We start from the raw sequence: 25380 nt of genomic DNA, 5'->3' as shown, positions 1-25380 counted from the left end.
ACAGTGTAAAAAATGTAATGTATACGTTGCAACTCTGCTGATCCAAGCAAAAAATCCTGGCATTGAGGTATATTGTTTTATTGTGTAAATATTTTTATTAATAAACGTGTATATTATTATTATTATATTGATAAATAAATCTGATGAATATAAAGAGCATAATTTATATGAAAAAAAAATTTCAAAAAAATGTAAGTATATAACTTACAACCTGAGGTTCGTAGTTGAAATACCCTTGTAAAAATGTATTGCAACTCTGATGACGGAATGGTATATACGATGACGGATAACCAGACGAAAAATGCTGTCGGTGATGTAGTTTGTTTTATTTTGTACATGTTTATTAATTATACATCATTATTATTATTTTGTTATTATAGTATTATATTGACACTTAAAACTGATAAATGTAAAACCCATAATTTATTTTTTTTAGTGTCCAAAAAAGTACGGCGTTTAGTCTAGGCTAAGCCATCAATACCGTTCGGTCTGGCCCAACTGTATATCCAGCGACTTTTCATTTAAAAAAAGTTTGTATATAACTTACGGATTTTTTCAAAACACCGTCACCCTAAGAGTTCATATAACCTTTTAGTTTGCATACAATCGAACAAAAATGTATTGCAACTCTACTGATGGATTAGTATCTAAGCAAAAAATCGTTGAGATAAATTGTTTCATTTTGTAAATATCTTTATCAATAAACATGTATATTATTATTATTATATTATTATATTGACACTTAAAGGTAATAATTATAAAGCGCATAATATATTAAGAAAAGTAGTGCGGACAAATGTACGATAGATTGACAGCTCCAAAGCCGGCAAAGGAACGGGAGCTGAAGTCTTAGGGATGAATCCAAAGACCGAACTGACGTTAAACCTAGGTCAATATGCTTGCGTTGTCCACTAAGAAATTATAGCGATTGTACCCGGCGCCTGTAGTACGAATGCATTCCCCGAAGATAGCCATCTTCTCTGACTTTAGGCAGCACTAAAAGCCCTAGCCTCAGGCGAGGTGAAGTCTTAGTTTCATGTAGGCCCTGGCGGAGGCCAGCCATACCAATGGCTTGACCTTGGTATAGGCCCTTGATCTGCAAGGGATACAGGCAACGAAAAAGTTGACATGTTTACCAAAGAGGGAGCCAGCATGGACTCTTTAGGTGCGGAACTCTACTTTGGCCTAGCATCTTGCTACAAAAGAGGAAACATCTCAAAATGGATCCTCGAACAATACTATCCACAACTTGGGCCATTCTTACAAAAGAATCACAGGAAGGCAACCACAACATAACCAGGATTCTGCTTGGACTTTTGACAGGGCACTTCCACCTAAGCAAACACATACATCGCATAGGAATACAAGCAGAATAATCACTGTGTACATATTGGCAGGAAAAGAAGGAGATGGCATAACGTATTTTATGGTTTTGTGAAGGTAGATGCAGATCTTGCAACTAGGACAGGAAAAGACACAAGCAAGATCCTATACCAAGGAGACGCTGGCAAGGCTATGGAGATTTTTCAGTAACAAACTGAAGCTGGCCAATGAGTTGTAAAAAACAGGGTAGCACAGTAGATCTAATCATTTGGAGGTGCATAAAACCTTCTGGCTGCCTCTTTTATCCCCACCCTCTAAAAGTACGTCGTCATTACTGTTTGATCTTGCCGAACTATATATATTTGATAATAATATGTTTTATCATAATGGTAAATTTTTTATTGATTTCATTACAAAATGCCATGCAATCAATACATGTAAGCAGAATATTACCAAGCTGGCCGTAGTTTACCGCCCATGGTCTATATTTTAACCAATAAAGTCGTAATATTATTGCATATCAACGTCAATAAAGTAACATTAAACAAATGTAATGAATAAAACGAGGGTCGTAATTTATGCTATATGAATAAATATGAAACTTGCTATTTCATTGTTTTATTTTGTTTAATTTTTACAATAGTAACTCCTCGAATCAGGACAGACATGCTAGCAATTTGTTTTTATGTAAGACTCGATTTGATATATATATAGTCGGGCGGTGTACTCCGGGGGCGCATGCCTCCCCGTTCACCCCCAGGAGGTGATGGTCATTGGGCCGGAGAGGGTGGATCAGTGGATCCGAGGCCGATGACGACGGCGGGTCGTGCTCTTGCGGCCCTTTTGATCGCGGGAGCGGTGTGGGCCCCCGCCCCCGCCAAGCCACCTCCGTCCACCAAGAATGTCACAATCGGGCTTATCCTGCCGAAAACCCTCTTCGGAGTCAGGGGCTACAACAAGGCGATCAACGAAGCAATCAAAGAGCTGTATAAGCCCAAAGGGAGAAAGCTTTCCTTTCTGACCAAGTACAGTTTTACGTCGGCACAAGTCAACTCGCACATGATGGAATTAACGCCCACCCCCACCGGTCAGTACTTTTACATAAAATGTTTTCCTTTTAGCCTTAAAACGTGACAGTTAATTTTATTCAAAAAACAATTAAAAATGAGAGATAAACTAGACTATTATTCCAAAAAATTTACATTCCATGAAGGTAAATGTATTTTTCCCGACGTTTTCTGTGATAGCGGTATGTCCAATAATTATGTGATAGAACATTTATATTTATATGTAAAGTTTAATTAATTTTAATGGCATATTTATTTCAATACAAGGGCAAAAGGGTTGAATTTTATATATTACATTGTAGTTTCAGTTTTCAGTATTATAAGTATCAACCACTCATGTACACTCTCGATCATGGTATGATCATGAAAAAAATAGCAAATTCAGTTGTTAGTTTCAAGCTTTCAACCTATTTTAAGGTCATCATTAGAGCAAAACAATCTTCAATATTTAATCTTTATGGTTTTTACAGACGATCTAAAATTTCCTTGAAGACCGATTCAGTTCAAACGTTGCCAAGGACTTTGTTACAGTCGTCAAGGAAATTTGAGATCGCCCGTAAAATACATAAATACGTCAATATAGAGACATATTTAAGATTGTTTTGCCCGGAAGTTGACATTAAAATAGGAGGAAAGGTTGGCAATAACAACTGAATTTGCTATTTTCTTCATGACCATACCGTAATCAAGAGTGCTCATATTAAATAATAAACAAAAACTGAAATTTCTAGGCAGGGTAGGTACATTCCTGTAGGAACGGATTGAAATTTCTGGTTTATTTAGATCGTTGATATAAAAACATATAAAGATAATATGAGATACGATTAATATAAAGTAATAGAAAAGAGAGAGGGAGTGGTATAGAGGGACAGAGAGAAAGGGAAAGTGTGTAAGAGATGAAGAAAGAACCGAAAGATGCAAGCCAATTCTAGCAAACATTTTTGTTTCATTTCTTTGAAAGAAACATAAAAATTTAATTTATATTTTATTAACACGAAAAAATTGGTAAATGTGGAAAATTTCTAAAATAGAACCTGTATAGGTGAATTATGTGAGAAAACTGAAGAAATTTATATCATTGATGACCTAATTTATTCGATCAGTTTTTTTTATCATATGATGTTTCCTTCTTGAAGTTGGGATAATAGGTCATCCCAAAAAAAAACCACAACCAGTTTTTATCCACAACGCGGATAAATCGTAGTAGATAAAAACTGGTAGTGGTTTTTTTGAGACGACCTATTACCCAACTTTAAGAAGGAAAAATCATAAGTTAATCAGTTTTTTATGCTTCAGAAAATTACGCTTTTAACATATGCTATTTTAAAAATTGTTTAATTAACTCGTTGGTGATTAATTAAAGGTAATTTTGATCAATGCAAAAAGCAGGTTGGGAGTTGTCAACTGTGGTGTTGTGTCCATATTTTAAAATTGTAATTATAGTTTTTCGTTTGGTGAGAAACATCTGAAAATGTTCTTAAATATTTCTTTTATATTTACATGTAATGTAAAATAATGCAATTAACACCCACTGGTGTTAATTGCAGGCACCTTAAATGAGACGTGATAACCAAGAAAAATATTTTTATCACCCGCTCGATCAAAATAATATATAAATATATTTGTTAACAATCATAAAATGTCCTTTTTTTCAAAATATACATTCTCAATGGGATGGCTGGTCTGAAACTGCACGTTTTTTACTACCACGGTCTGACCTTCGTACATCCAATAAACAATAATATTTTATGACCATTTCGCTCTGCTGATTTTTTTTCATACAAGCGAATAAACATTCTGCTTACACTGAGATATGTCAGGACTGTGGAAAAGCAATAGAAATGTAGGAAGAAAGACGGCTCTGACTACAAACAAAGGAACAAAGTAGGGAGACTTACTGGTTTCTTCTATTTTATTTTATGACTGAGGTTATTAAAACCACGTATATTTTCGGGTCATTGACATGACATTTACCTCTAAACTGTAGTGTCGTAAAGGTTAAATTATAAAAATTGGTATTTGTCCAGTAAGATAATTAATTAATCATTTAACAATAAATGTTTTTCGAATTATTCCAGAATCATAAAATCTCTCGTTTTTTTGTTTTTAAATCTTTAATCAAATAAGCGAAGCTTTGCATTAATAAATTAGCCCTGATCTGATTGGCTGATAAATTTTTTTGTACATTTGTTCCCCTAATATTTTCACACGATAAATATGAATTAATAATACATGTTACGTGTGGTGTTTAGTGACCGTTAGTCAATGAGATGCTAACCTAGGTTTTAGAAAAACATTTTCTTTATCATGCAAACGTTTCGATCTTTATTGAGATCATCCTCAGAGCCTGGGATTTACTCCGATCCCTTATAAAAAAATGTCTTTCTGTACAGACTGCCTTCCCCACCCCTTCAAAATCTAACATATATAAACATAAAACAACAATATCTCACTGGCACTCTCAACAGAACAGGCAAGAATGGCACACTTACGAAGAAAACAAACACTTTAAGTGAGTAGAAATACTTTGATTGAATATAAAAAATATATTTTTATATATAACAATATAGTATATAACAATAAAAAATATAAAAAAAAGTGAAGTTATACAATGGAANTTTATAATCAAAGAGACAGGAACAATTTCGAACCTCTCAAAGGTTTAAACAGTTTTTTTTTAAATCAGTCAGGAAACCAAGAAACTATCTCTTTCTCAGTTGGCTGGAAAAAAATTCTGTTTTTATTTAGTCCCCTGCCCATCTAAATACAACCTGACACAACAATACATGTGACTTTGGATCGTTATTTTTCATGAGCCGAAAACGCCATAAAAAAAGCCTATTTTAGAGGAAATCAGAACTAGAACAAACCTGACTAGTTTTATAGCAATCACGATTAGTTTCCTTATTTTAATCATGAGGTAAATACTAATTATAAAATTACTAGGATATTAGCATTTTTAATTCGTTTTGCTACTCTTATCCACATATAATTCATTATTATTAAAATTGTGAATTTCTTCGCAACTTCATTTATTTAGATTTATCTTCATAAAACCACAGTCCCTAGTATATTAATTCGTGAATATAACGCTAATAACTTTTTATTAAGGAGTATTATTTTAGTGTTCAACGGGCCAGACAGAAAGGTTAAGAAATGTTCCACGAAAAGAAAAAGGGTGTATTTATTTGCATGAAACATGAGAAATATCCGTCTTTGTTTTTGTTTTATGGATTTCTTTCTTTTTTTTAATGCTGTTGAATATACTTTCAACGGAGGATAATGTCATTACCGTTTGTCGTTTGGAGTGCTCTTTGCTTTTTATGTATACGAGTGATTTTCTCTGTCTCCGCCGCTTTTTCCTATTTCGTTTTTGGTTTTTGGTGAAGATTATTAACTACACCACTGGTAAATCTAGTCTGTGCTGTTTAAATAAATTAGGTATGTGTATTTGGTGAAAAAAAATTATGAGGCGTTTTCGTATACATTTTAGTAAGTTAGTGCTTAATTTTATGACTTGCTGGTTTGCTTAAAATGTTTCTGACTCTACACATTTTATCCCGTAATTGACAGTTGGTAATATTTATATAAATTGTTGTACTAAGGGAATGACAAATGGAAATTAATCATCAGTTAAATTAAAATTTATACAAAATTAAATAGCCATTCATTTCTTTAATTTTTGAGAACTTTTAAAAATATTTTTTTTTTACTTTTAAAAATATTTTTTTATATAAACTTTTAAAAATAAATTTTATTTTTACGAGGGTATATTTCACCTACAAGATTATATAAACCCTAGGAGTGTTGGTGTTTTTGAAAAATATTTTTTCAAAAATATTGACACCCCAAGAGCTCCTATAATGTCTGCTATATATATATAAAATTTAAAAGAAAAATTGTTGTTACGAAATAAAACAAGCTATGGTCATTCGAAACCAGAGAGGCGGAGAAATGCAATTAAACGAAAATAAATACGAAACGGCGTAGTACACACTGGAGGCAAAAAAAAGTGGCCAGGCCTCGTTTTTTAGTAAATTCTTGCAATCGTCATAACTTTTATTTTTTTGGAGTCTTATGAATATTTGTAAACAAAAATATAAATATAGTTAAATAAAATATTAAAGCAAAAATATCCCTCTGGAAACAATGAGAAAAATATTCTATGCAATGCGGAGTATTTCCTCCTCTTGCAATTATCACCGCTAGCATTCAACGTGGCATCGATGTTATAAGGTCTAGAATGTAGTGCTGTTTCTTAATTAGTGCAAATTCTCTGACATCTTTGCCAACTTTTTCCAAAGGTGTTCGATAAGGTTTAAAGCGGGACTACATGCCGGCCACTACAAAAAATGGATTGAAACCAGTTTTAAATTTAAATCCTAGATGTATGGGCTTTGCATCGTAATGCACAAAATTAAAACCGTCTCCAGTTAGTTACATGTAAAGAATAACATCGTAACACATCTTCAATATATTGCGCAGCTGTTAGGGAACCATCCATGAAGATCAAGTTTGTGCGGCCTTGATAGGCATGGATATGCCGGCCAAAACCACTTCCATAGCTTCTCCGGATTGAAAATGTTACGAGGATATATCGCGTTCCTGTCCTGTTGCTCTCAAATCCTCTCTAGGACATCAATAGACCAGAAACAAAACATTGATTCATCCGAAAACAAGATTTTAGTTCAATCTTGCTCAGGCCAATAGATGTGATTTCTTGCGACACTTAACCGAGCTGTTCTGTGCCTTGTCAGAAATTCTTATCAATCATCATCAACCTTTTTCATTTAACGTGGCTGATCATAAGCAATGCGTATACTATTATTTTGGGGAAGGGTTGAGTGAAAAAAATGGGTGTCGGTGGGAATCGAATCCACCACCACCTCGGTCCCTGGCAGTTCTTTTCGTACTTACGCTTCTGAAAGTCCTGAACTGACATTAACTGACATTGTTGAAGTCGTCTCAACAGCGGTAGAATGCCGATTACGGAGTATATTCCAAATAATAAAACGATCATCCCGCTCAGAAGTGACACGATGGCGACGTGATCCTTGCCGTCTTGAGTAACCTCCAGTATCGTGATCGCGATGGAAGACCATTCGGACAGTGATTCTGGGAATGTTAACCTCTCTTGTCGCATATGCTCGGCTTCTTCCATCTTCCGACAATGGTTACGCCTAGGTGCTCCGATCCTTCTCTGTCTCACAACAACGACGGTCATACACACAGTTGTGCAATGCATACTCGAGTAGGAGCAACCGATTCACTACCAGTTCCCGACCCCTACTACTTACGTATTCCAGGGACTAATCAACATAATCGTCGTGACCTCAATACGCTGCCGTCCGATCCACCGTATCCCGTGAGGCCGGGTGTATAACGGTGGCTATACGCAAGTTTCGCGCGAAGATCACAGGCGGAAGAGGCTGCTCTTTTCTCTGTTTCCGCCAGGGGCGTCACCACAAGCCACCACGAATCCATTCCCAACATAACAAGGGCTGAATTTGGAACGTTTTGTTACCCCATGGTACAGATGGTCATGCACCCTCCCCCGTCTATGCAGACAGGATCTGGTACACTGACCCCCGTGTGCCTCTGATAAGGCACCCCCCGCACATGCCGACCCGAGGCCGACACGAGTACAACTTGTGCTTTAGAGAGGTTGCCACGCCCTCTGGACTGCACCTTTATTTTGCGCCCGGAGACCCCCCATGTAACCAAGGGCTGGAAGGGGGTCACAGGATAGAATGAAGGATCCTGGATTGAGAAAGGGACGTGGATGAGGACTCGAGGTGGGCCGTTTTGGGGTATCGCGCCTCAACCACACTAGTAGTTCCACATTGAGTGGGCCACTGCTCCCAGGGTGGGTGAGACGAGATGGCCGTTCGAGGGCCGAACGTATCAGCCTTGTCCCAACCAGTCTACTCGAGGGGGTGAATCTGAGACTGCGTTGCCTCACTGCCCGCAGGTCAGATTGGAATTTTTCAATCCCAGGTAATCATTCTCCGCAATGCGCTCATGATGAACGACCGGATTCTCAGGGTTTCGCAGGCTCCCTTCCGAGTTCCCGCTACTCCCCGAAGGCCGAAAGTCGCCCTCACCTAGGCTTGAGAGACTCTTCCTCAGCAATCCAAACCCTGGATCGCACTGGAGGTATGGGGGAGAGTGTTCCAAGTTCTCCTCCTCGGCGACAGAAAGATGGAACCCTGAGCAAGAGAAAGTGAACAAGGACATGAGGTGCGCCTGTTTTGGGCCCCGAACCTTATCCTCATATTACCACCCGCCGTCGATGCAGTTCCACATTAATTGGGCCGCACAATGCCAATGCTATGATTCTAGCCTAAACTGTATCATTTAAATCCATTACTCAACAAGTTTGAAATTTAAAAATGGTCCAATATAAAAATCAAACGGCCGGAATGTTAGAAAGAAACAAACCAAAAAGAAAAGATTGATTTTTAAAGATTTATTTACAAAATTCAATTTTAAACACAAGTCGGAGAATATATGTGTATTTTATTTAGTTCTAATCCAGACCAAATATTTTCGAAAATAATTAAAGGAAGACTATCTAACTGATGATTAAAAATAGTAAGAGCGGCCTCTTTGTTTTTGCCCCCCCCCCGAGAGAGAGAGAGAGAGAGAGAGAGAGAGAGAGAGAGAGAGAGAGAGAGTGAGATGGTAGTAGAGAGGGTGTGGGTGAGAGAGGAAGGGGAGAGAGAAAGAGAAAGAGAGAGAGAGAGAGAGAGAGAGATAGTAGTAGAGAGGGTGTGGGTGAGAGAGGAAGGGGAAAGAGAAAGAGAAAGAGAGAGAGAGAGAGAGAGAGAGAGAGAGAGAAAGTTTGTATTTATGTAAGAGATAATCTTAAAATCTACTGGTCCGATTTGATCATTTTTGACATAGATAAAGTTTTGTCTTGTCATTATTGAAGTATCAAGTAAAGACATGAAATTTTGTACGTTACGTGTGGTGATTAGTGACCGTTAGTCGATGATTATTCAGAAAGCGTGAGATGCGGTCTGGTGTGATGTAGGTTTACGAAAAACATTTTCTATACCGTCCAAACGTTTCGATCTTTATTGAGATCATCTTCAGGGCCTGGGATTTACAAACATTGTTTAAATTTAACAAATACTTGTAGGATGTGGAAAAAAATGAATTTATACAATGCAAAAAGTATTTTTTTATATTAAAAGTATTTCTACTCACTCAAAGAGTTTGTTTTCTGAGTAATTGTGCCATTCTTACGTGTAGTGTTGAGAGTGCCAGTGAGATATTGCTTTATATACGTTGGATTTTGAAGGAGTGGGGAAGGAAGTCGGACAATGTTTATATTGGTATTAATCTGAATAATTGTCAGTATATTGCATGGTCAAAAATTATAAAACATTTTATAATTAATGTTACATAAATTAGGCGTTTTTATAAATATCTTAAAAAGATAAGAAAACAGCTCAAAACTTATCCGGAACTTCCTAAATACGTTAAAATCTAGGACCTTTAACTTGTCTCACGCTAAGGTGGATCATAGTTGATGAGAGAATTTTATGTAAAGAATTCACAAGTTTTAGTATGTTTTTTAGTAATGTGTTGTGTTTAGTGACCGTTAGTCAATGATTATTGGGAGTTCGTGAGATGCAGTCTGGTGTAACGTAGGTTTTAGAAAAACATTTTTTTTACCGTGCCAAAGTTTCGATATTTACTGAGATCATTTTCAGGGCCTGGGATTTATAAACATCGTTTAAATTTTTCAAATACATGTATGATGTGAAAAAGTGAATTTATACAATGCTAGGAATTTTTGCTTCAATCAGAGTATTTAGTTTTATTGAATACAAAGTTCAAATACTTTGATTGAATCTAAAATTTCTAGAGATGTATAAATTCATTTTTTTCACATCCTACATGTATTTGTAAAATTTAAAAACGTTTGTAAATCCCAGGCCCTGAAGATGATCTCAATAAAGATCGAAACGTGGGCAAGATAAAGGAAATGTTTTTCTGAAACCTACATCACACCAGACCGCTTCTCATTATTTCCGAATGATTAATTTTTTACGTTACTGTGCATAACTCAACACAAAGCAATAGTGTAGACGTACGGAGATGAAGGTAAAACAACGCCTATCTTCCTGTAATATTTTGACTCAAAAAAAATATCGTAACAAATATTTTTTTACATCGAAATTTAAAATATTTTTACTGTTTACGTACATTCTTTATTGGTGAATTACTCTGATAGGGCTGATGGCAAATATCCGCAATCTGTATGGATAGATTACGTTATCGAGCAAACAATAATAAAACACATAATCTATAAATTATTTGTTTTGGGCTCTTGTTGTATAATAAAATAAAGGGTACGTGGAAAAACCTAATATTTTTAAACTGAAACCGAGATTTAATGTTCCATGTATGGGTCACGGTGGTAATTGATAATGTTAGAAAATCGTGTTTCAATCAGATTTTTTCATCTGAAAAAGTCGATCGAAGGGTGAAAAGGCTTTTACGCCTTTGCCAAAGGGGACGGAATTGGTCCTAAGGCCGTTTAACCGACCTTTTACAACCGAAATAAGAACGAAAGATAAATAATCCAATAAAAAATAATCCAACTGTCGAACAAGTTTTCCAAAGAAGAATGTTCGTTTGAAACAATATATATACCATTAATTGTGAGTATTAAAAAAAACCAGTTAATTGGTTTGGAATCGTGGATAGAGTATAAACAATTTCTTTTTAATTTTTGCAATTTTCTAATAAGATAAATTAGAAACGGTCCATCATATTATTTGGGCGTTCATGCTGCTAGAGCGTTCTTTGAGTTTAATTTTTCGATACGCAAGATAAGCAAATTTCGTCTATTTTGGCGTGCTGAATAAATCGTTGGCATAAATAAATTGCCCGAGTTCACGGCTCCGTATTTTCAAGTCCTGTTCAGGGTTTGGAAATATAAAGTTTATTGATGAGTTATAATTAATTGGAAATATAAAGTAAATAGCTTTGTATGATAAATTTGAAGTTCGGGACATAACTTTGGATATTGTTTCTAAGATGGTACTTCGTGGATATTCCAATAGAAATCTGCGATTACGGTCTAAATCCTGTTCGAATAGTGCAAAGTAATTTGACTAACGATTTAACTGTAAATTAGGTAATTTTCAAAACTGACATTACAACTATTAAACTTAATGTATAAAAATTTTCAAACTGTTTAACCGTAAAAAGAAATTACGAAATATAAGAAAGAAATTTAAGTTGAGTCTTCTAGAGTTATAATAAAATAATGCGTGTTCCGCATCTCGAAAGAGCTGAACGGGTGATAAAATCCTTTTGTTAAAGTAACAGTTTGTCGAATCATCCTTACTTCCATTTCTAAAGGAAAGTTTTGAGATGTGAATGGAAATTTATAATCATAGATGAAAAATCTTTGATGGTCGGGGAAAAAGTTTATCTTTTGTCTTTTTCCTCTTGAAAAGATGGATTTACTACTGTGTTTACGGAAAAGAAATTTGTTTTCGGTCTTAATTCATTTTTTTAAGCAAATTATATAATTCTAGACCAAGGGAGATTTCATTGAAGTCAATTTGTCCAAATTTTTTTTTCACTTGAAAATGTTTTGCGAAAATTACGATTGAAATTAGTAGACATTTGTTTGTTTATTTACATAGATAAATTGGCCATAAACATGTGATTAGAGGAGAGAACAATGTTACCAGATTAGGTATAGGACATGCCAAGTTGACATAAGTATGTTTAATATTGGAAAAAAAATTTCGCAACATTTCCTACATAATCGAATGGTTTCATTGCATGATTCCATGTAGAGAGCGAACATTTTTTTTTTCAAAAATACTTTTGATAAATATTGGAGTATGTAAAAGAAAGTAAAATAAATTATGCGTTAAACGAGGGTTGGAAGTCCAATTATCCGTTGTGCGACGCGGATAAGGAGTGAGAACCAGTCTAGAAAACATTTTCTAAATTAAACTCAAATAAAATTTTAAAATGTTTGCCGAAGTCTAGCATTCAGACACGATTTGGACGCGCTAATCATTCGGCCACCAGGATTCTCCAAATTAAATATACATATTTTACCTACATTTATTAAATAGCAGTTCAGATTTATTGTTATTCACTATTTTTCGTGGTCCACTTGACCAATTAATAACATTCAATTAGTTAAGGTTTTTAGTTGAGATAAAATAATCAGTGTCACGAGCAGGATTCGAACCCACGACCTTCGGCTTGATACGCCGCTACTCTACCACTTGAGCGATCGTGACTTCGATCCCCTCAGGCACCAACTTCCCATCTCAACGCCACCTTTTTTTTAATTTTGCCATTTTTCAAATGTCGTGTAATCGGATTGGATTCTCGGCGACAAATGAAATGGCCACGGAGAGCTTTCGTGAAGTGTACTTCATTTTAATCAATTAAATTCACTATTTTTCGTGGTTCTCTTGACCAATTAAAAACATTCAATTAATTAAGGTTTTTTGTTGAGATAAAAAAGTCAGTGTCACGAGCGGGAATCGAACCCACGACCTTCGGCTTGATACGCCGCTACTCTACCACTTGAGCTATCGTGACTTCGATCCCCTCGGGCACTAATTCCCATTTCAACGCTGCCTTTTTTTGAATTTTCCCTCCTTTTTGCCATTTTTCCCCGAAGGGATCGAAGTCACCTGCCTACTATTTTAATCTCCATGTACTTGTCAAAACTCAAATAACATAGTGTAATGTAATTTTTATGGATTATGGTCGCATTCTCCATATGATAAAATATTTACATAAATTCAATGTTTCACTACACTATTAATACTTGTGCTGATTGATTGTAATTTAAGGGGTTGTTGTACCGTGCCCTTGAATAGTTATTCTGTCCCGTTCTGTTTCTATAGTACCCCCTGAGACTTAATCAATCAACGAACTTTAATATTTGATCTGAGCTGTAATAGTTTACATTGCAGTACACCTAATCCGGATTTTGATACTTTTGTGAGGGGTTTTATGAAACTAACCGTATTTTTGCATGTTTGGCTTCTATTGGAGCATTGAAGATTTTTCTTACAATTAACGATGTTAGGGTTTTATGAAACTTACTGTAACAAGAACGGATTTCATCTCACAATTAATAAAATCGAGCACTAACCATTATGAATTAGGCAGTTTGCATAAGGCGGATGTTGGAATATCAGACTACCACCCTTCCAGTCCCATATAGGAACAGCATGGGTTCACTTACTGAGTCTGCCTCCATTCGAGCACCCACCCTGTGAGCGGTAGCCCACTCAATGTGGTACTACGGTGACGACGGGTGGTATAGTATGGTTGAGGCTCGAGACCCCGAAACGACTCACCTCGAGTCCTCATCCACGGCCCTTTCTCAATCTAGGTTCCTACATTCTATCCTGTGAACCCCACTCAACCTTTGGTTACAAGGGGGGTATCCAGGCGCAAAATAAAGGTGCAGACCAGAGGGCGTGGCAACCTCTCTAAAGCACAAGCTGTACCCGTGTCGGCCTCGGGTCGGCATGTGCCTTATCAGAGGTCCTGTCTGCATAGACGGAAGAGGGTGCATGACCATCTGTACCACGGGGTAAAAAATGTTCCAAAATTCAGCCCATGTGGAATGGATTCGTGGTGGCTTGTCGTGACGCCTGGAGTGAACTTAGAGAAGAGGTTGTCTTCTACCTGTGACCACGAAACTTGGGTATGACTACCGTTATACCCGGCCTCAAAGGATACGGCGGATTGGATGGCAGCACGTAGACGTTGAGGACGCGACGATTGTGCTGGAAAGTCCCTCGAATGCGTGAGTAATGGCGGATGATGGAAACGAGTAGTGAATCGGTTGCTCCTACTCGAGTATGCTTTGCACAGCTGTGCGTATGACCGTCGTTCTTGCCTTGTGGGACAGCGAAGGATCGGACCACCAAGGCGTAAGCCTATGGCGTCTCTCGAATGCGCATGGCAGGTGTAGGCTGAACTGGACAGGAGGAGTTACCTTAGGCGGTGCTCCTCTACGGAGTGGTTATAAATTCCACTTTAATTGAAACCGTGGTCAGAGCGGATCCGGAAGTTTCGACGCTAGGAAGCCCCAATACTCTGGGAGATAGCTAGGGAGCGCGTGGGAGACCGGGCTGATGTATTTCAGCATAGGTAGCATAAAACCAGCGCGCGGCATACGGTCTGACGCTCAATGCAGGCCCGGTCACTTTTTATGGACAAGCGGGGAGCGAGGTTGTCTTGGCTTTTCGGGGCTGAGCTGCCTCTACACCAACGCTGCGGCTGAAAAACAATTCTGTCGTATGCGGAGGTGCGTCAGCTCTCATCTTGAGTGTCAAAACGTCCGATAAGGCCGAATAGGTTGGTGCGAGCGTTAAAGATCCTCAGAGTCCTTTTTAGGATGACCGAGTATGCGAGTACCTCATGTCTCCACTCAAGGTTTTTAAGATTAAACAAACAGGTTTGGGCAGTGCGTCCTCTTCAGTTAATGACTATGTTCCTCCGTTCCTCACTGATGGAGCACAGTGCCGAAACGCGTTTGAATAATATCAAAAACCCACGAGTGGATACTGACCAAATAAGTGGCCCTACGCCGGTTACTAAGTTCACCGATTCGCACACCGAAACTAATCATCAACACTTTCAGACCATTTATACCTATCAGCATCACTGAGGAGTTGTAAAGCAGGTTTTTATTTTTTTTAAATATTTTTTTTTACGAAGGTTCGCAATAGAAGAGGTCATATAAACCCTCAGGTTACCGGTGTTTACGAAAAAAAGACCATTTGTAAGTATGTGAGGTTCGAATGCAGGGCCGCTGGATTCGAACCCGGGACCTTCACCTTACAGTGATGAGTGCCGTGTCAACGCCTAAACCGTTGCGGCCACCGACGCCCCCAAGAATCTTTATTGCTAACGCAATTAGTTACAGAGATTAGATGGTCTAGATTATTCTCTCACAATTATATATTCGGATAAAAGCTGTTAGTTAACGGTCCTAGAAAAAGAATCAGTGTTCTTTATTTACGAGGAAAAAAGAAGGGACAACTGTTCAGTCGACACATTCCTAAACATTGAGAAATAATTGTTTAAAAGAAATCTCATTATAACTCCTCCACCCCTAGAAGAAAAATTCGGAGAGTGTTGGTTTTTGGAGGCGGCAGCTGCTGCAAGTTACTGTCGTGCGAAGATACACCGGGTGATTCCATTGCCCGATAGTATGATGAGTCCACACATGAAGATCGTCCATATACATCCAGTATATATATATATATATATATATATATATATATATACTTACACCTCATATTTATCGATGTAGTGATAGTGGTGTTTTGCTACTGCTGGCCACAAGTGTTGACGTCTTGTTGGTTCAATTTGACTTGTTTTACATGGGCCTTATGTCGCGGCTGTCGTTCCTCTTTCAAACTGAGTTTAACTTTGTTGAGGAACTTTGGATGTTCAGAAGTAGGTGAAGAAGTATAAAATGAAATAGCTGTTTATGTCGAAATGTTACATTACTTGATGTAGTATATGTTAATGATTTTTGAATTAATTAAGGTTTTTAGTTGAAATAAAAAAGTCAGTGTCACGAGCGGGATTCGAACCCACGACCTTCGGCTTGATACGCCGCTGCTCTACCACCTGAGCTATCGTGACCTCGATCCACTCGGACATCAACTCCCCATCTCAACCCCACCTTATGAGTTTTCCCACCTTTTGCCATTTTTCAAATGTCGTGTAATCTGTTTGATTCTCGGCGACAAATGAAATGGCCACAGAGAGCTTTAGTGAAGGTATACTTCATTTAAACTTATTAAATTCACTAGTTTCGTGGTCCGCTTGACCAATTAATATCTCTGAATTAAATAAGGTTTTTAGTAGAGATAAAAGCTCTTCCAAAAAGAAGGGAACAAATACGGGAAAAAGAATGTTTAACGATCGTTTATGCCATGCAGTATTTTTCAAGACCTTAATTTTGGCCCCTTTAAATTATTCACTCACAATGAAAGCCTCAAATGGTTGTTTAATCAAACGGGACAAATTAAAATGGAAAATATTCCGGTTGCAGAGACTTTGATATTGTTGTTCGATATTATATACATACCCGGAAAGCATAAGGTAGTCGCGGATTCTCTTTTAAAATAGATAAAATAGATGATATATCAGAATACTTCGAAAAGGAAATAGCCAAACGTTCTGTACGGTCTAACTAACATCTAGGAATTCCCAGAGTTTTATTACCAGTACCGGAGAATGGCAAAATAAGAACCTTCTATTAAAAGACATAATCTTGAGAATTTTTAACAAAAAACCATTAAATAATTATAGTTACGATACAGTTAAATAATTGGTGTTTTACAATGCTCAATACATACATAACGAATCGACAAAATTTACCGCCTCTGAACTATTCATACGGCATGAAGTTAAAGGGCCAATAGAAATAAAATGGAACCTAATAGGTAATGAAAATAACAGTCTCAAACAAAATAACGAAAATTTATGGGAGAAAGTCGCCCATAACATGTTAAGTGCTCACAAAATATGTACGAACGATACACAAAATTATACAACAGAAGACAAATCGACATCGGAGAGGCCTCGTAATTGTAAAAACATTACATACCGCGGAATTCGGGAAACACTAATCTCAAATTAGAAAAAAATGTAAGCCGGTCCGTTGTCGTTAACGTTATAAACAAATGATTATTTGGAACTCGTGAGATGCGGTCTGGTGTGACGTAGATTTTAGAAAAACGTTTTCTTTATCGTGACACCGTTTCGATCTTTATTGAGATCATCTTCTGTGCGTGGGATTTATAAACATTGTTTAAATACGTGTAGGATGTGAAAAATTAATGTATAAAACTATAGAAATTTTATACTCATTCAACGTACATGTACTCACTCAAAGTGCTTGTTTTATGTGTACATGTGTTATTACTGGATGTGGTGTTGATAGTAACAGTGAGATATTAATGTTTTTTGTTTATATACTTTGAATTTTGAAAGGATGAGGAAGGAAGTAGGGATACAAATCCGTTTTTATAGGAGGGTTTTCACCTCAAAGTAGCCGACAATGGAAAAAAATGGTTAATTGTTCGGCCTGATTATCCTTTCAGAATTACATCGACGGAGATAATTAGGGAAAAGAAGGACTAATTGTTGAAGAATTAGACTATGTAGAAATTTTTGATATATAGAATGTAATGATTGTTTTATATGTTGTATTATATGTTTATATGTGTATTATTGATATTGAATTTAATTAATGATATTATCGTAGCTGCGAGGGAGTTTACATATATCCGTTCTTGAAAAATAGTGGAGAACTAGATAGTTTAAACAAAACTATATATAGTTGTTTGTATCTTCTTGCTGTCCTAAGTTCTAGGTACGCAAAAACAATGTTGTAGCCCAGGGAGCTCATTATAATTCAATTAGTTTTGGTTCGTAGGTTTGAGAGAAAGTTTTGTTAAAATGTAAGAAATACGATTGGTAACATCACGTAAATAGCTTATAGTCTCATTAAGGAAAATCTCATATTTCCTTTCTGGTTTTGCATTTTAAGTTTTTAAGTTTAGTTTAAGAGTTCATTTTAATATAAAGATTTTTTTCTTGTTTTTACAATGTAGGTTCTTTGCATTTTTCTTTGATTTGTTTTTGTTTGTTTCAATTTTGAGTTCATACTCATTACAAAATTTTCATGAAAAAACGCGATTTACCATGAATAACCAATAGAAAATTTTTAAGGGTGACGCCAAGAACCCAACCCATTTCTGCGATTGTACTATAACATTAGTATTAATTATGGTTTGTAGTTGAGATGAAAAAAGGTTAATGGCACGAGAGGGATTCGAACCCACGACCTTCGGCTAGATACGCCGCTGCTCTACCACCTGAGCTATCGTGACCTCGATCCACTCGGACANGGTCACGATAGCTCAGGTGGTAGAGCAGCGGCGTATCTAGCCGAAGGTCGTGGGTTCGAATCCCTCTCGTGCCATTAACTTTTTTTCATCTCAACTAAAAACCATAATTAATTGTAATGTTTAATTGGTCAAGCGGACCACGAAATTAGTCAATATAACATTAGTTTTTTCTTCTCTATACTTTGTTTTTAGTATTGAATAATATACAATATTATTTATTTTTCAAATTATAACGTATCTCAATTTGCTAAATTCTGTTCAAATTCCTGTTTGATTTGCTTCATCACGAGGTCCCGGAAAAGAATTTAACTCAAGTGTTTCTTGGTTTTACTTCTCGTGTTAACATTATGTTTGTGGTGGACTAGTGAACGCCATTTCCGGCGTCGATGTTCAGCAAGGCAAGTATGTTGTCAGAGTATCTGTAATGAAGTGGAATATTGTGTTTGGTCATGGACGGAGAGTGGTTCGACCGTAAATGCCGTAAGGCGTTTGGACGAGATGCACGTTCACAGACGTGAAGTACATTTTTACATTTAACCGTAATATTCAATTGCGTAAGAGAATTAAATTTCTTATGCCTCAGAGATAAACTCAATGGAAATTAACAAAAATATAATCAAAGAAATAAAGCTAATGCAATTTTTCTAAAATAATTTGTTTTAATTTGACGAGAATTTTTTTTTCTTTTCTCATAAATAGTACATTAATTTTACAAATCCTTAGCCGTAAATATTCTAAAACATCTACCATATAATGCTAAAAATATGTCATAAAAATTGGTTGATGATTTTGATGGAAATGTGCGATCCTAATAAGGAAAATGTGATTTTTCGTGACTGGTAAAATTTAATTTAAAAAATCATCAATCGCTAAGCGGATAGTTCTTTTTTCAAGATCTAAAAATGGAATAAGGTAACTTTTTAGCTCTTAGCCAAGAAACCGTCAAAACACGAGCGTTAAAGCCATAAGATAGCAAGAGGATTATAATTAAGCTGAATATGTGAATTCATAAATAATATTTAATTCTAAACTAACCAATATAAATAAAACAAATTGTTGGTATTTTTTAATAACGTTGAAATAGAAAATGTAAAAAAAAGTTGAAAGAAAAACTACAAAGGGCTATGAAATTTATGAAAAAGAATATGACATTCACTTTCATTAATTATTCAGAAATCGTGAGATGCGGTCTGGTGTGATGTAGATTTCAGAAAAACATTTCTTTATCGTGCCAACGTTTCGATCTTTATTGACATCATCTTCAAGGCCTGGGATTTACAAACATTGTTTAAATTTAACAAATACATGTAGGATGTGGAAAAAAGTGAATTTATACATTGCAAAAAACTACTTTGATTGAATATAAAAAAAAATATATNTATTGCATTGTATAAATTCACTTTTTTCCATATCCTACATGTATTTGATCAATTTAAACAATGTTCGTAAATCCCATGTCCTGGGAGGTTTAATTTAATTCACCAACCTGAGGAAGTTGTCAGCTGTTAATATAAAGCAAACTGATTGAATTGAATATTAAAGAACTGACACGAAACTCAAGAACCAGACGGATTTCCTGGAAAAATTGAAGGTACTCCCCTTTAACGACGACAGTTTTTTCAAAAAACTGCAAATTTTTTGGGGCTTCCAGTAGGGCAATCCCAAAAGGTGGCTCTCTAGAAGGTAATTGAATAGAGAACTTTTGAGGCAATTTGCAAAGCTTCAGGAGTTTGTAGTTATTAACAGTTACCAATCTAACATTTTAAAAATAAATTGATGTATTGGATCTTCTTGAGGTCATTTACAGGTGAATTCAATTTAAACTACGGAGGTCGATCAATATCAACTAGAATTTTAAAAATATTTCAAATTTCAGCTTTATTATTTTTTCTGAATTTTTTCATCAATTCTGCAATGTAAATAGGTTTCCTTACAGCAAATTTTCAGTTGGCACAAACGAGGTTTTTCGACAGTGAGTAATTCTGAGGTTTATAAGCGAATTAGTGGACTTAAGTATTTAACCTTTTAACCTTTTCGTTTCTGCCATTGTTTAATTTACCATCGTTTTATTCCTTTTTTAAATTAATTTTATTTTTTAATTTTTCAGAAGAATCCGATTTTTAATCAGATATACATCTTTTGGTCCAATATACCAGGAAAGTAATTATTCAGAAATCGTGAGATGCGGTATGGTGTGATGTAGGTTTCAGAAAAACATTTTTTTTATCGTGCCAAAGTTTTCATCATTATTGAGATCATCTTCAGGCTCAAAGTGTTTGTCTTCTGTGTAATTGTGCCATTTGTGCGTGTCGTGTTGAGAGTGCCCTGAACTCAAGTGTGTCCCTTTGGCAACACTTAGAGCCCTGAAGATGATCTCAATAAAGATCGAAACGTTGGCACGATAAAGAAAATGTTTTTCTGAAACCTACATCACACCAGACCGGATCTCACGATTTCTGAATAATTATCGACTAACGGTCACTACTCATGGGGTACGGGTTTACCTAGCTTTTAACCCCTCGGGTCCTGGTCATCCGCCCTGCGTAATATATAACGGTCACTACTCACCACACATACCAGGAAAGAATTAAGTAAGGGCAAATCTCGAGATTCTTTCAAAGTTCCGGCTTGTGCCAGATTACTTTTTTCTTTCAGCCACAGCCAGATATTCTAATAATCTGGTCCAAGTTCAAGCAACCGACCAGCAATGGCCACGGTTGCGACACCACAGCTCTCTTCAGATTTGGCAATATACCTCTCCATACAGCTTTTATGATACAATAATTAATTACTAGACACATACACCATCTGGATAATTTCTACCACCAAAGGGACCCCGGACCCGACTATCACCTTAGTCCCAATTCATTTGTTGCTATCAAAATTTAATTTTGTCTTTTTTAAAAATTTATACATATATTTATATATTTCTATTTCTTCTAGACTTAGTATCTGGACATACCATTTTTTCGAACATATCTTTTCTATGCTTACTATATTTAGGGCAGTTCATATGCTCTGGTGTTTCCTCTACCTCACATATATTACATAGTCGTGAACTAATTATGTTTAGCTTGTACAGGTATGAAATACATATGACATGTCTGTATCTCAACCTACATATAGTACGACATTAATCTTTTCCTACTAACTTTTGTCTTAACCATGGGTCCGTCCCATCTTTTGACTCTATTAATTAAATACAAAATTTTCCTTTCTCACTGGTTCTTATTTGTTGCTCCCATTGTTTATTCCTTCAAAGGCTAGATATCAAATCACCTTTGGGTATCTTCTTCACCTCTGTTACTATCTCCTCAATTGTATCTTTCTTGGCCACCTCCTCATTTCCCTCGATCCCTATATGGCATCTTATCCTCGCCAGGCATCTTACCTTGGATATTCATCCTTTCTAAATGGGATCTCTCTCAGTGTCCAACAGATTTTGCTATATATTTCAAATAGAAATGTTCTTAATCAACTGCCCATTTGCATATTCCAGCGCCCACCCTATAGCAATAAGTTTTGCTGAAAATTAAATGAGGATGTTCCGTAGTCGCATATCAATGGTTTTGGGTTGAACTGGAACCTAAACTGCACTTCTCACTCTTCCATTTTATTTTTGACTTATCTGTCGTGACAAATGACACTAGCACCTTTCCATCGTCCCTAATTGTTTCTTGCACAATAGGCACGTTTTTGCCCAAAAATCGCAAATAACTCGAAAACGGTGGAGAAATCTGGCAAAGCGGAAGGTGATCAATTGAAACCTTATCAAAATTTCCTATCGATTGCTATACGTTACAAAAAAGATTTCTCTGTTCCACATGTCAATTTAAGGTTTTCGTAAAAAGGGTATTAATTAAGATAATTAATTAAGGATTTTAGTTGAGATGAAAAAAAGTTAACGGCATGACAGGGATTCGAACCCACGATCTTCGGCTAGATACGCCCCTGCTCTACCATTTGAGCTATCGTGACCTCGATCCACTCGGACATCAACCTCCTATATCAACCCCACCTTATGAGTTTTCCCTCCTTTTTGCCATTTTTCAAAGATTTAGTTGGTCAAGCGGACCACGAAATTAGTGAATTTAAAGAATTAATATGAAGTACACTTAACTAAAGCTCTCTGTGGAAATTTCAATTGTCGTCGAGAATCCAAACCGATTACACGACATTTGAAAAATGGCAAAAAGGAGGGAAAACTCATAAGGTGGGGTTGGATAGGAGGTTAATGTCCAAGTGGATCGAGGTCACGATAGCTCAAGTGGTAGAGCAGCGGCGTATCTAGCCGAAGATCGTAGGTTCGAATCCAGCTCGTGGCACTAGCATTTTGTTTCATTTTCTGGCTTATGCAATGACTTTTCCATCAAAATTTTCGGGGAGATTAACAAATTTGCTTTCTTTTACATAAGGAGAGCAGTAATACAAGAACATCTCACATGTCATATTTTTAATAAAAACATTTATTAGTTGACAACAAAAATTAGGTACATTATTCTCATAATGTATTCTCGCTGAAGCTCGTGGGTTCGAATCCCGCTCGTGCCATTGACTTTTTTTCATCTTAACTAAAAACCTTAATTAATTGTCATGATTTATTTGGTCAAGCGGACCACGAAATTAGTGAACTTAAAGGTATTAATTAACATGTTCAAGAATTATTGAATTTACTGGTGAATGACTGAAACAACGAAAATATTTCAAAAACCATCTTATTCAGCGTAAAACTTTCTAGCGCAGGTCTGTGACTTAAAATGCAGAAGAAATATGCATATGTACGAATTTAACCATTTTTTCCGAATTTTTTGATGGGCCGTGTATATTAAAAAATATGGTGTTATGATTATTGCTCCAAATCCAATGCTAATTTAATTTGTAGCAATGAATTATCACCCAAATGTTCTGTTTATATGTCAAAACGAACTAGGCATAACCCAACTGGCATTATGTTCGGTGGACATATCTATTTCTGGAAATTCTAGAAGATTCTCCCTTGACTGTAATTTCGCAGCCTGAATTGTAATTAGGTTGATTACATAAATTTTACTCCTCTACAAAATGACATGTTTTCGTAATTGCACTTCATGTTTTCTTAATTAAATTCAATTGGCGTGAGAACATGTCTTTTCGCTTGTCACTTACTTACTTAACAATTCTATTCTTTGTTTGTACTGACGACACACTGAGCTCGGTATCGGCAATTCAAGGCGAATTCTCGGTAGACCTACTCGTCGTCCTATTTTTGAAAGATATACTGAGCACCACTGAAAAAGTACTGCGTACCCGGATAAGTCGGGCTGGAAAGCAGCGAACGTGCAGATGATGCGCCGATAGCTGCGAGACGCGTCCTAGAAGCTCATCTGACAAAACAACACCCCCTTTTGTATCAAAAATCCACAGGTCCATTCATTGAGGAAGGGCAGAAAAAGTAAGCGGGGTGTAATGCTTCACTTCTGATAGCGCCGGTTTAAAAAAATAAATAAATAATTAAGGGATGAAATTAACAGTTTCCACCCTTCAAGGTTTCCAAAGTGAAAAAACACTACTTATATTTACACACTTTGTTTTATCAAAACATAAAATTAATATTAAAATTTTGGTTTTAAAAAGACTTAAAATTATGGTGAATACACTGGAGTTTTCCTAATTTAAAGTTTTCTTCACATAATTTTTAATGTTAAAATTTAAATGCTGTTGTCGTTGTTTCAAGAAATCTTTGAAGAAATCTTTACTTTTTTAACTCATTAGAAAAATATATCGCGTTCTATGTAATTTGTATGACGGGATATACGTTATATATTTTTTGTGCAAAAAAAGGCCGTTAACTGTTATTTAAATACCGGTGACGATATCGTTTTCTGGATATTGGACCTAGGTGAAGATGATACGCTAGATTTCTAGTAATATCGTATTTCAAAGGGCTGTAAGGTTTCGCATGTACGCTGAAGGTACAAGAGTAGATTGTTAAAAGGAATTTAAAAAAAAATCCTTGAAAATAAATGCCCAGGAGCGCCTGTCCCAAGTTTATGAGTATTGTTATTTCAATTAAAAGTGTATGATTTATCGACCAATTTTTCACTCAGGAATAATCTTGATCTCGGTATGGTCAGGATGAAATACAAACGTTCATGTCATCCCCAAAGCTTTGAATTTTTTTCATCATCAATGCCCATATTAATTACAAATTATGGATCACTTTATTACAGTTAATTTAACAATCAATACAGCAATCTTATGCTGAACGGGCGTTGGATCAGTTATTTGGTCAGTCTTCTTTCGCGGGTTTGTTGAACAACTTAACGCGTTTCATCATTGGACCTTCAATTGTCGAACTGTTCCTCACTGAAGAATGCAATACAAAAACGCGTTTCTGTATTTCAATACCAAGAGTGAAGGCAGACACAAGAAGTGACCAACGCCGGCTCAGCATGACTTCGCCTACTTGACCAACACACAGCATCAACTAACTCTATATACACCATCCAAAAATATCTTAAGTATATCTCAAAATGTGCATAATTAAGTTTTTAATAAATGGTTTCTTATATTTTTGAGATTTCTTGGCGACTGTAAACTTCTCCCGATGAAAGATGTTATCACAAACGGACTCTTTTTAAAATCCATAAATTAAACATAGAGGTGGTATTTGTAACATTACAAGCCTACATTGCCATAAAAAAGGTTAACGTATGCATCACTAGTTTGGAACGCAGCACTCAAGAAAAAATAAAATGTACGAAAACGAAGAAGTGTGCATTGCAGAATATTCATTAAAATAATAATGGGATATGAAACGATATCTTTCCAAACGACATTGACATCCAAATACAAGAGTCAGTTGACATTTTTTTGGTGACTAATTATAGCGAAAATATATTTGGACCGGCGTACTGAATTGAGGAAACATTAACGTTAGAGAAAATTTCAATTAATTAAGGTTTTTAGTTGAGATAAAGAAGTCAGTGTCAATAGCGGGATTCGAACCCACGATCTTCGGCTTGATACGCTGCTACTCTACCACCTGAGCTATCTCGGCTTCG

General features: G+C 36.1%; 1 protein-coding gene and 1 non-coding gene across 2 annotated transcripts in view; one reads left to right on the top strand and one right to left on the bottom strand.

Moving 5' to 3' along the window:
- Positions 1-25380, top strand: part of LOC106663424 — a gene marked incomplete at its 3' end in the record, with an annotated part of 108966 nt that overhangs the window by 45168 nt on the left and 38418 nt on the right. The gene's annotated exons all lie outside the window — the stretch shown is intronic.
- Positions 15989-16061, bottom strand: Trnad-auc. Its single transcript has one exon. It is a non-coding gene; the product is annotated as a tRNA-Asp (tRNA).

This window comes from Cimex lectularius, unplaced genomic scaffold, assembly GCF_000648675.2.
Source record: "Cimex lectularius strain Harlan isolate CLEC.00 unplaced genomic scaffold, Clec_2.1 scaffold292, whole genome shotgun sequence".
Lineage (NCBI taxonomy): Eukaryota > Metazoa > Arthropoda > Insecta > Hemiptera > Cimicidae > Cimex > Cimex lectularius.
Note: the sequence above shows the minus strand (reverse complement) of the source record. Positions and strands in the feature narration are given on the sequence as shown.